At 38.7% G+C, this 11,884-nt stretch overlaps 1 protein-coding gene across 1 annotated transcript in view; it reads left to right on the forward strand.

Annotated features, from left to right (window-relative positions):
- The window catches only part of ZNF385D (zinc finger protein 385D), an 801,336-nt gene that overhangs the window by 414,246 nt on the left and 375,206 nt on the right, over window positions 1–11,884 (forward strand). The window lies entirely within an intron of this gene.

Genomic DNA, 11,884 nt, shown 5'->3' on the forward strand with positions numbered 1-11,884 from the left:
AGCATTAAAATAAGCTAATAAAATAGCATGACTTATTTAAAAATAACTTTGAAATATATGTATTTCCAGTAGAACATTTATAAATAATAAAATTAGAGACTTAAATGCAAATAGAGTAAATGCAAATGTGTGATCAAGATGTGGTCTTGACAGAGAGAGAGAGAGACTGTTTTTCATGATTATTGTAAACCTCTAGGAAGAGAGCAAGAGAGTACGCTTTGGAATACAGACTCCTAATGCAGTGCTTCCCAAGCCTGCACATGGCTCTCAACTTTGGCTGCAACTTGAATCACCTGGAGATCCAGTGAGGCCTGAGTCCCACCCCCAGAGATCCTGATTTCTTTGGTAGGGGGTGCAGCCTGGGCTTCAGAATTTTTAAAAGCTCCCTAGTGGATTCTAATAGGCAGCAAAGTTTGGGAACCACTGATGTAGAGTCCCTGGCCTCACCTTCAGCCTAAAGATTTGGGGCTCAGATATTGGCATTTTTTAAAATACTCAGATGATTCTAATGGTTGACTTAAAGAATATGATGATAAAAGCACGGTAATAAATCTTTGCTGTAAATCTTTGCTATGATGGGGAAAAATAAGAGTCAAAAGACAACATCTAGGGGCTGACCTGGTGGCATGGCGGTTGGGTTCACATGCTCCGCATCAGCTGCCCAGGGTTCATAGGTTCAGAGATCCCAGGCGTGGATCTATACACTGCTCATCAAGCCAGGATGTCGTGGCATCCCATATACAAAGTAGAGGAAGCCTGGCACAGATGTTAGCTCAGGGACAGTCTTCCTCACAAAAAAAAAAAGAAAAAAGAACATCTAGCTACTGTGTATACCAAATAAAAGTCAAGTATTCTAGAGCAGGGGCTCTCAAAGTCTGCTTGCCAGGACCAGCAGCATCAGCATCAGCAGGGGGACTTGTTAGAAATGCAAGCTCTTGGGTTCCACCCCTGGCTTACTAAATCAGAAACTCTCTTTACAAGTCCACCCTCCATTTGAGTCTGATACAAACTCAAGTTTGAGAACCACTGCTATGGATGCATAGTGGTGCACTCATAAAACCAGGACAGTGTTTTTTTTTTTCCAAGATTGGCTCCTAAGCTAACATCTGTTGCCAATCTTTTATTTTTCCTTCTTCTTCTTCTCCCCAAAGCCCCCAAGTACATAGTTGTATATTCTAGTTGTAGGTCATTCTGGCTCTGCTATGTGGGATGCCACCTCAGTGTGGCTTGATGAGCGGTGCCATGTCTGCACCCAAGATCCGAATGAGTGAAACCCCGGCCGCCGAAGCAGAGCACATGAACTTAACCACTTGGCCACAGGACCCGGCTCAGTATTTTTTTTTTTTTTTAATTAATGTTATGATAGATTACAACCTTGTGAGATTTCAGTTGTACATTTTTGTTAGTCATGTTGTGGGTACACCACTTCCCCCTTTGTGCCCTCCCCCCACCCCCCCTTTTCCCTGGTAACCACCGATCAGATCTCCTTGTCAATATACTAACTTCCACCTATGAGTGGAGTCATATAGAGTTCGTCTTTCTCTGACTGGCTTATTTCGCTTAACATAATACCCTCGAGGTCCATCCACGTTGCTGTGAATGGGCCAATTTTGTCTTTTTTTATGGCTGAGTAATATTCCATTGTGTATATATACCATATCTTCTTTATCCAATCATCAGTTTCTGGGCATGTAGGTTGGTTCCACATCTTGGCTATTGTAAATAATGCTGCAATGAACATAGGGGTGCAAGGCACTCTTGGGATTTCTGATTTCAGGTTCTTAGGATAGATACCCAGTAATGGGATGGCTGGGTCATAGGGTATTTCTATTTTTAACTTTTTGAGAAATCTTCATACCGTTTTCCATAGTGGGTGTACCAGTTTGCATTCCCACCAACAGTGTATGAGGGTTCCTCAGTATTTGCTTTTTAATTCCACATTTATAAAATCAAAATAAAACTGTTTTATATATTTTGCTATTTTTTAAATTACCAATGTATATATTTATATGTACACATACTAATGTTATAAACATACATATTGAAGTATACTGGCATATTATATTTATAATTCTAAATGATGATATAATCTAGTATTATTTGCCCAGCTAGTGAAGCCCGATGATGTAAATTTTGTGTGTCCTTTGCACTGTCACACCATCTGGTAACCCAAACAGGATAAATTATAGCACTAAGCTACAAATAAAATACTTATATTTGCACTTAAAAATCTCTTGGTTGTTGGGGCTGGCCCCGTGGCTGAGTGGTTAAGTTCGCGCGCTCCGCTGCAGGTAGCCCAGTGTTTCGTTGGTTCGAATCCTGGGCGCGGACATGGCACTGCTCATCAGACCACGCTGAGGCAGCGTCCCACATGCCACAACTAGAAGAACCCACAACGAAGAATATACAACTATGTACCGGGGGGCTTTGGGGAGAAAAAGGAAATAATAAAATCTTTAAAAAAAAAAAAATCTCTTGGTTGTTAAGTCGTAAAGTGTAAACATTTGAACAAAGTGACTAGATAAATTATATAGTACTTGAATTTCAGGAACCCTGGTATTGAGCAAGGTCATTTTAATGGGAAGGAAATTCAGTCTGTGTAAGTGAAAGATCAAGTTCTCCCACAAAGTAAGTTTTTTAAGCTATAAGACCTTCTAATTTAACAATTTACCCAGCAGTCCTCAGCTCTCTACCCTACCTTAGTAAGTTCCCAATAAAGACATTCCAAATGACTTCTAAAAATTTATTTGTAATATTCAAGAATGCACATTAACAATATTGTCAAAGAAGATCCACAGATTTGCTTTAAAGAACTGAAAGCACTGTTTATCACACTGTTCTACCTGGACCCATTTTCAATGCCTTGACAATAATACATTCTTTAAGAAAGGCAAATGACCTGGTTAAATTGGTTAACAAAGATTTTTTTTTCTTTCACAGATAACGCAAAAGCAAATTCAGTCAGGCCTATGTCTGATAAATCACAAATTCTAAACTAGCATGCAATGAGTTTTTGAGGTTTCACTGTGTATTGATTTCATCTATTTATAAGTTGTATAGCAGATTCATGGTATTTCTTAAGGGCTCCGGAAGCCCATAATGTGGAGCATATGCTCTAATTACTTGTAGTGCCATCATAGCCTAATCTTATAAATAATGACTGGAAGAAAAACAATTGTATTACACCAAGTGAAAGTAGATATGGCAAGTGGTAGGCGTCTCCGAAAGTAAAAAATGCCCTCCCCCCAACCCCCAGACTATTTGCTGCAAAAGAGAAGAAAAGCATTGTTCCAAAGGTAGGATGGCTCCTCCAGGCCATTATACTCATACTAACAATGCTTGACTATCTGGTCAGTAGGGCTATTAACTCTAAAGGCTTCATTTCACATACCACTTGTATTTACTTGACCTACATTTCTGAGTTATTGGCATAATAAAGAATGATATTTTACGAGGACATTTTTAGGCTTGAATACTAAGCTTCTTAGTAAGAAGACACAATGAATAGAATTAAACAAGGTGGCAGAAGGAAATAAACAATGTAATGGAAAGCTTTATAGTTATCTTCAGGCACACCACAGCCAAAAGACTAATTTTAGAGTCATAACAATAATAATAAACCTGAATAGTCCTTTAGAAAATGGGTAACAATACCGGATTATTTTCTAGTATTTATAACACTGTCATTTAATGAGACTCCATGATGTGCCAAAGACTGTGCTAAGCACTTTGAATATATTACCTTGTTTGATCTTCAAAAGATTATATTTCATTCACTATTTAAAAACAGGGAAACTGAGGCTCATAAGGATTAATCAACTTTTCCAGGCACTCAGCTAGAATTAAAGGAACAAGGACTCAGAGGCAGTGCAAATAGCCCAAATAATAGACGATGTAATTGATGCTCTAAGAATTTGTAACTTTCCTTAGACTCTTCATCTAATGCATTCCATTTTTATCATAAATGATATGAAAAGGATGCTTACCTGGCCAGCCAATCAGACCTCATGATAAGGGTCAAAAATCACGTACCTTTACTTTGAAAGATCTGCGTTGTTGAACTCAGGTTTTCAAAATGGCAACAAAAGGACTAGTTGAAAGTTGAACTATGAAATGAACTCTGTGTGTGAGTGTATACACATGAGCAAATTATATACACAACATATATATTGCTGAGGCATAGTCGTTGCCTATAGTTATCTTCTTTATTTATTATAAGCATCCTGTTTCTTTACTACAAAATGTATGGTCCATGAACAAGCAATATTGGCATCATCTCTTGCAATGAGTGAGCTCACTAGAAATGTAGTACCTCCCCCAGACATAGTGAATCAGAATCTGCATTTTGAACAAGATCCCCAGGCGACTCACGTGCACCATGATGTGTGGGAAGCACTGTGAACTCACTATGTTCGTATTCTATAGATGCCTGTATCTAACTTGCCACTTCCTTGTGTCCACATAGATACACTAATAGCTTTTACTTTCTTTCTCTGCTGGTAACATAAGTCCAGTCTTTAAAACTTCCGGCCTTTCTGCATCAATCATACTGACATATATTGACTGTTTTTCTTTGAAAGTCCTTGTCCTTTTCTGAGTTAAATCCTTGCTGAACAACTCTCTTCCAGTATTCAGTAGATCCTCCATAGCTTCTTATCTTATCTCCACTATTAAATTTCCCCAACTCTTGAGTTAAATGCTATTTGGTTAAATACAGGTTTGCCCTGGGAAATGTAAGTTTAAAAACTATGATTTGATGACCATTCTATATGTGTTAAATGTGAATGCTATTTTTATTTCTCATAGCCAAGAAAGTTGCTCGAAGAATGAAGACAAATGTTTAATATGAGCATTTTGACATTTATTAATTTATTCATCCATCCGTACACCCAACAAATAATGAGTACCTACAATGGCTCAGAAAAAAGAAAATAGATTATAAAATATAATCAAATGCTGACATTTATTTTAAAAAGAATGTCAACAACTTTGAGCATTTAGTTCGACAAAATTGAAATAAGTGGGGCAAATGATGAAATACAGAGAGAAAAGAAATTAAACTATCAGTATATAGTTTTATTTTTTAGATGATACATGTAATCCAGTGTCAGTGAGTTAGTTTGCTTAGATATGAACTCTAATATGGTTCCCCAACATGATTTTATGCTACTGGCCTCTGAGATTTTGAGGACAGTGGAGTCTATGAATATTTATGTGTGTATTTTCAAATATGTATATCCCTTTGCAAGCATATTATTTGCATATATTTTCACATATTTGTACACAAAGTGAGGTAAAGTCAGGAAAGGAAGGGAAAGTGTATTTTTCAGACCGAAAGTGGAGTGGGATGGAGGATGACATTAGTCTACCTTCATTAGGCTCTGGAAATCCTGGAAACAACCAAGACCAGTTGTAATTGAGCTAATAGTTCAGTCTGACTGGAAGTTCAGTGTGTTTTAGGTCATTAGGGCTATTGGCACAGCACTGTGAGATCTGTAGTGGCAGATGTGACAGGGCCCATGCAAACAGGAAAAGGACCTTTATAAGAAGGCACAGCTGCTTGCCTGGACGGCTTCATCTGAGCTACAGGATGATGGTCTCCAAGGTCTTTTGGCTCCTTCTAATTTATTTACCTCTCTTCAGCGTAAGTCCCTATGCTGGAATCCCATACACACAGCATAATGAGGACGTGAAGAGAACTCATCATTCAAATGCGCCACAGGATGTGGCAATAGTGGAAGTTACCTGTGGTCTCCTTATCAAAGTATTGGCATATCTTTGGTCAGGAATGATAAGGGAAAATACTTTGTTCTGTTTCTGGTGCTCATTTTCCATTCTTACAATCCTAGTGTGATATAAGAATCTCAAATTGGTTCACATTCCACGTTGATTCATGTCATTTGGATTATGTTTTCAGTAGCAAAGCTGTTTTATTTACTGTGTTTTTCTTAGGCTTTTAACCTGAACTTGCTAAAAAGGAGAGATATCCTGTCTCTACTACACAGAATGCATCACTAATGCTTCCGTGGTGGGGCTATTTCTATTTTTAATTACTTGAGTACAGAATTATGAGGCTACAACATTTTAAACACATTTTTTTAAAAAATGGATTTAATATCAATATAGAAAAGTGTTTACATCTCCTAATAAAAGTGAGGTACTTGGATATTTGTCTTAGTATATTTGTGTATTTTCTCTATACAAATTTGTATATTTGAAATACTTTAAATTTTCTATATATTTGAAATATTTTATAATTAAAAAATATAAATTATACTTATAAAACAGTAAAGGGATTATTTGAAATACTGTGTATTTGAAATACTTTATAATTAAAAAATATAAATTCTACTTATAAAACAGTAAAAGGATTATATACATCATATGACCTGATGGTCTAACTTTAGAGCTGGTTTGGTTTGACTCTGCAATGATGTTTTCAAGGCATGGCATGGCTTTCCTGACATGTGAGTAACCTCTTTCCTATAGTTACTTGCACTTTTCTTCCTGTCTTACTGGCCCTGATTATGTGTGCAAAGTACCAATGGAATGCTATGCACTAATTGGCATGGAACCTCAACCTCAACCAACCACTGAGGCAAGGGGATGGGATTACATTCATGGGGTTAGACAAAGCAGATCCTAGCCACTAATTCACACATTTCATAAAATGAGAGAAGCAAAGGCTCTTGTGGAGAGAACCACAATACTCATTATATTCTCCTGTTCTACTGAAGTCACGTTTACCTACCGCTATTGGCAAGATTCTTCCACCGTGTGCCATCTGGCTTTCCCAACTCGAGTTTGTAAAACAATGCTGCCTGGTCAGTGATTTTAGTGTTAAGCTGTTTCAAATCAATGATATCAAATTCTACCCATACTTATTTTAATTAATTGCATTTATCTAAATTTCCACGCTGCACACAAGAGAGAGTTTACCTGTTTTCAAGGTCATCTGAGAAATGTCATCAAAGCACATTAAGTGATATGAGTGAAGGCAATTATAAAAATGGATTTTGATGAGCAGGAACTGAGGCTCCTAAACAAACAAAAATATTTACTTACTTCTGAACACAGAAAAATTATAATTCTTCTGAATTTTCTACATTATGATGACAGACTACATTGATACAGTTGAAATACCTGTACTGTGGCATGACCAAAAAATAGGGCTTGTTTTGAAAGCAGTCTGTTTCCCTGAGTTTCCCAGATGCACCAAACATGAAGCAATAGGCTGTCTGTGAATAGACTAGTGAGTTGGCCAACCTCACTGGCTTGGCTGGAGGGACTAAAATATTTCGGGTTGACCTTGAACTGACAGTTTAAACTCTGCTCTTCTCCTGCTCCATGCTGCATATTTTAAGCATTGCAAGATATGGAGGTATCTTAATCAAACCTTTACCATAAATCAGCCATAAAAATGAGCACCGGCAGATGCGCCCAGAGACTAAAAGAAATCAGGACAACTAAATGAGAATCAGGCAGTGAATCTAAAGGGATGTTATTACATTCTACCCCTTTTCATTTGATTTGACAGGAATCTCCGAATAGAGACTCTGAGTGGAGTTGCTAGAGACAGATGTTCAAACTCCCTTAGCCTGGCCTGGCCTAGAGCAGCAGAAAGCCGTTGCAATGGAACTGCCTTGGGTACCAGTGGCTGAATTTAACATATAATTTTGAGGCAGAAGTTAGAGAAAATGTTTGTGGGCCTGGCTTTGAAAACTATTAAGATTTTATTAAATCTGACGATGGAAATATTAAGCCCAATACAGACAGGATGCTTGATCTGTTCTGAGGAGCACTTTGATATTGGCAGTATAAATGTCTCCCTTCTTAATTGATGTTGATGTGGGGAAATCTGTACTTGTCCAGCTGATGAAAGAGGCCAGGAATTTATAAGGAGAATCTTCAACTTACAAAAGTAGGCAATATTGTATGTTTTTAAATATTTAACTTGCCTAGTAAAAATAGTAATTAATATGTAAAAGCATATTTTACACCAGGGGTTGTCAAACTACAGCTTGCAGGCCAAATCTGTTTGACCACCTGTCCTTGTAAATACAGTTTAATTGGAACACTGTCTCACCAATTTGTTGAAACGTCGCTGTTTTTGCAGCACAATGACAGAGTTGGGTATTTATGATGGGGATCATGTCACCACATAGCCTAAAACATTTAGTATTTGGCCCTTTACAGAAAAAGCGTGCTGAACCTTGTTCGAGAACAATCTCTTTTAGAAATACCTTTTTTTTCCAAAAAAGAATAACTACAGATACTTCTGTAGTTATTAAGATTTTCATCTTAATTTTTTACCCAAAAGAAAGTCTCTATATTAGGAAAGTTTCTGAGTCCCAAAAAGTGGGTTCCAAGTTTTTTCTTTTCTTTTCTTTTATAAATTTTGATACTTTTTCAAGTCCAACTCGGTCCGAAATTATTTCCCCATTTCAGCAGGATGCAGAGCGTGACATCCTCCGTGTCCCAGGGAAGTACAGCATACATAATGCATGAATCTTAGGGAAGATCTGAGCCTTTGAATACACAATTACACTTTGGGCTTAAAATGGAAAGTGCCACGTTTGGAAGCAACTTGAAGTTTTCCAAAATATTTGTTTGGCAGTTCTAATTTCAATAATTAACATATGGATTAAAACATTTTTCTTATCTTCCAATTCCAGCAGTGAGGTCAGCACCTCATAGCTACAGGGGAAAAACTGCCTTTAGAGCTTCCTGAGTCAAAGCCAGCAATAATGTTGTTTCAGCAACAAACGCTTTGCAGGGAGGGGAGCTCTGCAGGCTGCTGAATTGATGGGCCTGCTCCTTGACATGGCATGAAACATGCTGCTTTGTCTCTTTCTTCCTGAATGCCCTACTCTGTGGGCCTCTGATGAGAGCAAAAGGAGGAAAAGCAGAATGTGCTTTTCATCTATATGACCATAAAAATGGGCAACTGTATTTCTCCTTTCATTGTTTTCTGTCTTTTTCTGTTTCTTTCTTTCCAAACCTACCTACTTAAGAGGAAAGATAAAGCCACACAAGCATAACCCCCAACTCTCCGACTCGTGGGCTCTCCACAGGCTGTTTCTGCTCCAAGCTTTCCTCCTGAAGCAGAAGTAAATCTGCAGACAGAGTATAAAGGGCAGTTTTGCTGAGGGAAGTTTTTTGAGCTTCTCGAATCCCTCAGAGCAGAAAGCCTCAGTAGCTGCTTTGCGGTTTTCATCTCTTACCTGTGTCTCCTTACTATTTACAGAAATAATAAATTCTAGTTCCAGGCGGCATGGCTGCTTAAAAGAATCCCTCCCTCAAACCTCAGATCTGAAAGTTGAGTTTTACCTTTTCTCCCCTGTTACACGCAGGGGGTGATGGCTGTGATGTCTGCTATTCTGGCTTCTTGATGTCAGATCGGTTCCTAGATCTCTTGTCATAAAGCAGAGCTCACCAAAAGTAGGGTATACAATCAAAGAGAGCAGGAAGCGTGTGGTGTTTACAGACTGGCCCTGTCATCTGATCAGTTGTCACTGTGAAGCCCGTGCACCTTGCGTGAATGCTAGCTGAGCAGCCTAGAGCTGCAGCATGGCAGGGAGTTGAATTAATGATGCAATCCGTGAATGCCACCTAGTTAAACAAAGGAGTTACAGGTAGAACTTACAGAGAATTGTGAAATTTGGGGACATGTATATCTGCCCTTCCTTGTGAACACTTTAATTTGACCAAAGGGTCCACTGTGCAAATAGCCATTCCTCCTTGGTTCATGTTAGAACCTCCTTTATTAACCTCTCTGAGAATTGCCTCTTTTGAGTTTTATTTTGATTTTATGTCCTTGACATTTTTGAAGGTCTCTGACGTAAACAGGCATTTTGATTCGATTTCTAAGTTTCCTTTGAAACTGTATTTTAAGGACATTGCCTTGCATTTGTTCCATTGGTATTTATTAAGTGCATATTAGCTGGTTGTTCTCCAATTGTCCCTCAGATTCATTCTCATCCTCTCCGCCTGGCTCTGTGCCCTGGGAAGCTGACCCCAACCTATATTGCTGGGCTCCATTGACCTTGGCCTTCCATTGGGTTTGACCAGTGGACAGCATCAGCAGGAGATTTAAAGGCAGAGACAGAGGTCAGGGCATATATCCCCTGCCCCCTCATTGCTTCAGGCTGTGTGACTGCAGTTCCTGGCAGGCACCCCCCACCATGGCTTCAGCTCTCACTGAGCTCCAGTACCTCTTTAGCCTCCCTACTTCCTCCCGCTCCTCAGGATTATTAAGGACTTCCCGCTCCCACAGTTGCTAATTTCTGGGTGCCTCAAATCCCTTGTTTTTTTCCTTACATACCTCCTTATATACTCTCTCCTTAAAACAAACAAACAAATCAGCAAAAAATAACTCTTACTCTTTGAATAGAATTTTATTCTCTGCTGTGACCTGAACAATAAAACTTATGTGCTGTGCACTGTTCTAGACCTGGGAATAGAATGTGAACAAAACAGCAAAAAACTCCGCCCTTATGTTGTTACACTCTAATAGGGAAAACCAACAATAAAAAATATAGAAATATGGGCCAGTCCCAGTGGCCTAGTGGTTAAGTTCAGCGCACTCTGCTTTGGCAGCCCTGGTTCGGTTTCCAGGCACAGACATACACCATTCATATCAGTGGCCATGCTGTGGTGGTAGCTCACATACAAAATAGAGGAATACTGGCAACAGATGTTAGCTCAGGGCAAATCTTCATCAGCAAAAAGAAGAAAATTGGCAACAGATGTAACACTCATGGCAAATCTTCCTCAGCAAAAAAATATATATATGTATCTATATAGAAATAAATATATAATATGTCAATGGTACTATGAAGTAACATAAAAAAGATCAAAGGAATAGGAAAAGCTAGTGAGGGCTGAGACCAGGTTACCACAGTTTTAAATACAGTAGTGAGGGAAAGTCTTGATGAGCAGGGATATGGAAAAGGTATTTCTGCTATGAACAATGCCTTCCTTAGGTGGAGGCATGGCAGAGTGTGTGAAGGCTACCTACTTACCTTAGCTCCACTTAGAATGGCCTCCCTTGAGTTTTATTTTTATTTTACATCTGCGACTTTTTTTTAAGATTTCTGAGAAAGTCACTTGGAGTCAATGTCTAAGTTTCCTTTGAAACCATACTTTAAGAACAATGCCTTCTTGCATTTTGTTCCAAAGCTCTTCATTGAGCACCTATGAGCTGGTTGTTCCTCATTTGTCTTCTCAGAGGCACAGGGGCAAGAGAAGAAATGGGTCAGCTAAGTAGGAATACACTACAATAATCCAGACAAAAGATGCTCGTGGCTTGGACTGGGTCTCAATGGTGGAGTGGATGAATGGTGGTCAGATTCTGAATTTATTCTGAATGTGGAGCCAACAAATTTCCTGATGGATTATATATGGTAAATTAAAGAGAGAAACTAGGAGAAGAACAAAAAAACCAAAAACTCTAAGATTTCTGGCCTCAGCAGCTGATAGGATGAGACAGATTGCACTTAGAGCAGATTTTGAGGGAAGATCAGGAGTTTCCCATTGTACACGTTAATTCTGAAGTGTTTATTGCTATTGAAATGGAGGTGCACCAGGGCTAACTGAGTTTGAAGCTCACAGAGGAAATCCACAAAGAAGATAAAAATTGGGGAATGTTGCTGAAAGCCCAGGAACTAGACGAGATTACGGGGGGAGTGAATGCATGTAGGGAAGTAGAGGGGTCCATGGAAATAATCCCGGACACTCCAATGTCTAAACTTCAGTTATTGAAACACGTCCACCAAGGCTATGAAGAAACGATCAATGACTGAGGAAGAAAACTAAGAAAGCTTGTTATCAACCAAGGCTGTGAAATACCTCATGTTGATAACTTCTCCTGGAGATTATAGCA

The sequence above is a fragment of the Equus przewalskii genome, chromosome 15 (assembly GCF_037783145.1).
Source record: "Equus przewalskii isolate Varuska chromosome 15, EquPr2, whole genome shotgun sequence".
NCBI lineage: Eukaryota > Metazoa > Chordata > Mammalia > Perissodactyla > Equidae > Equus > Equus przewalskii.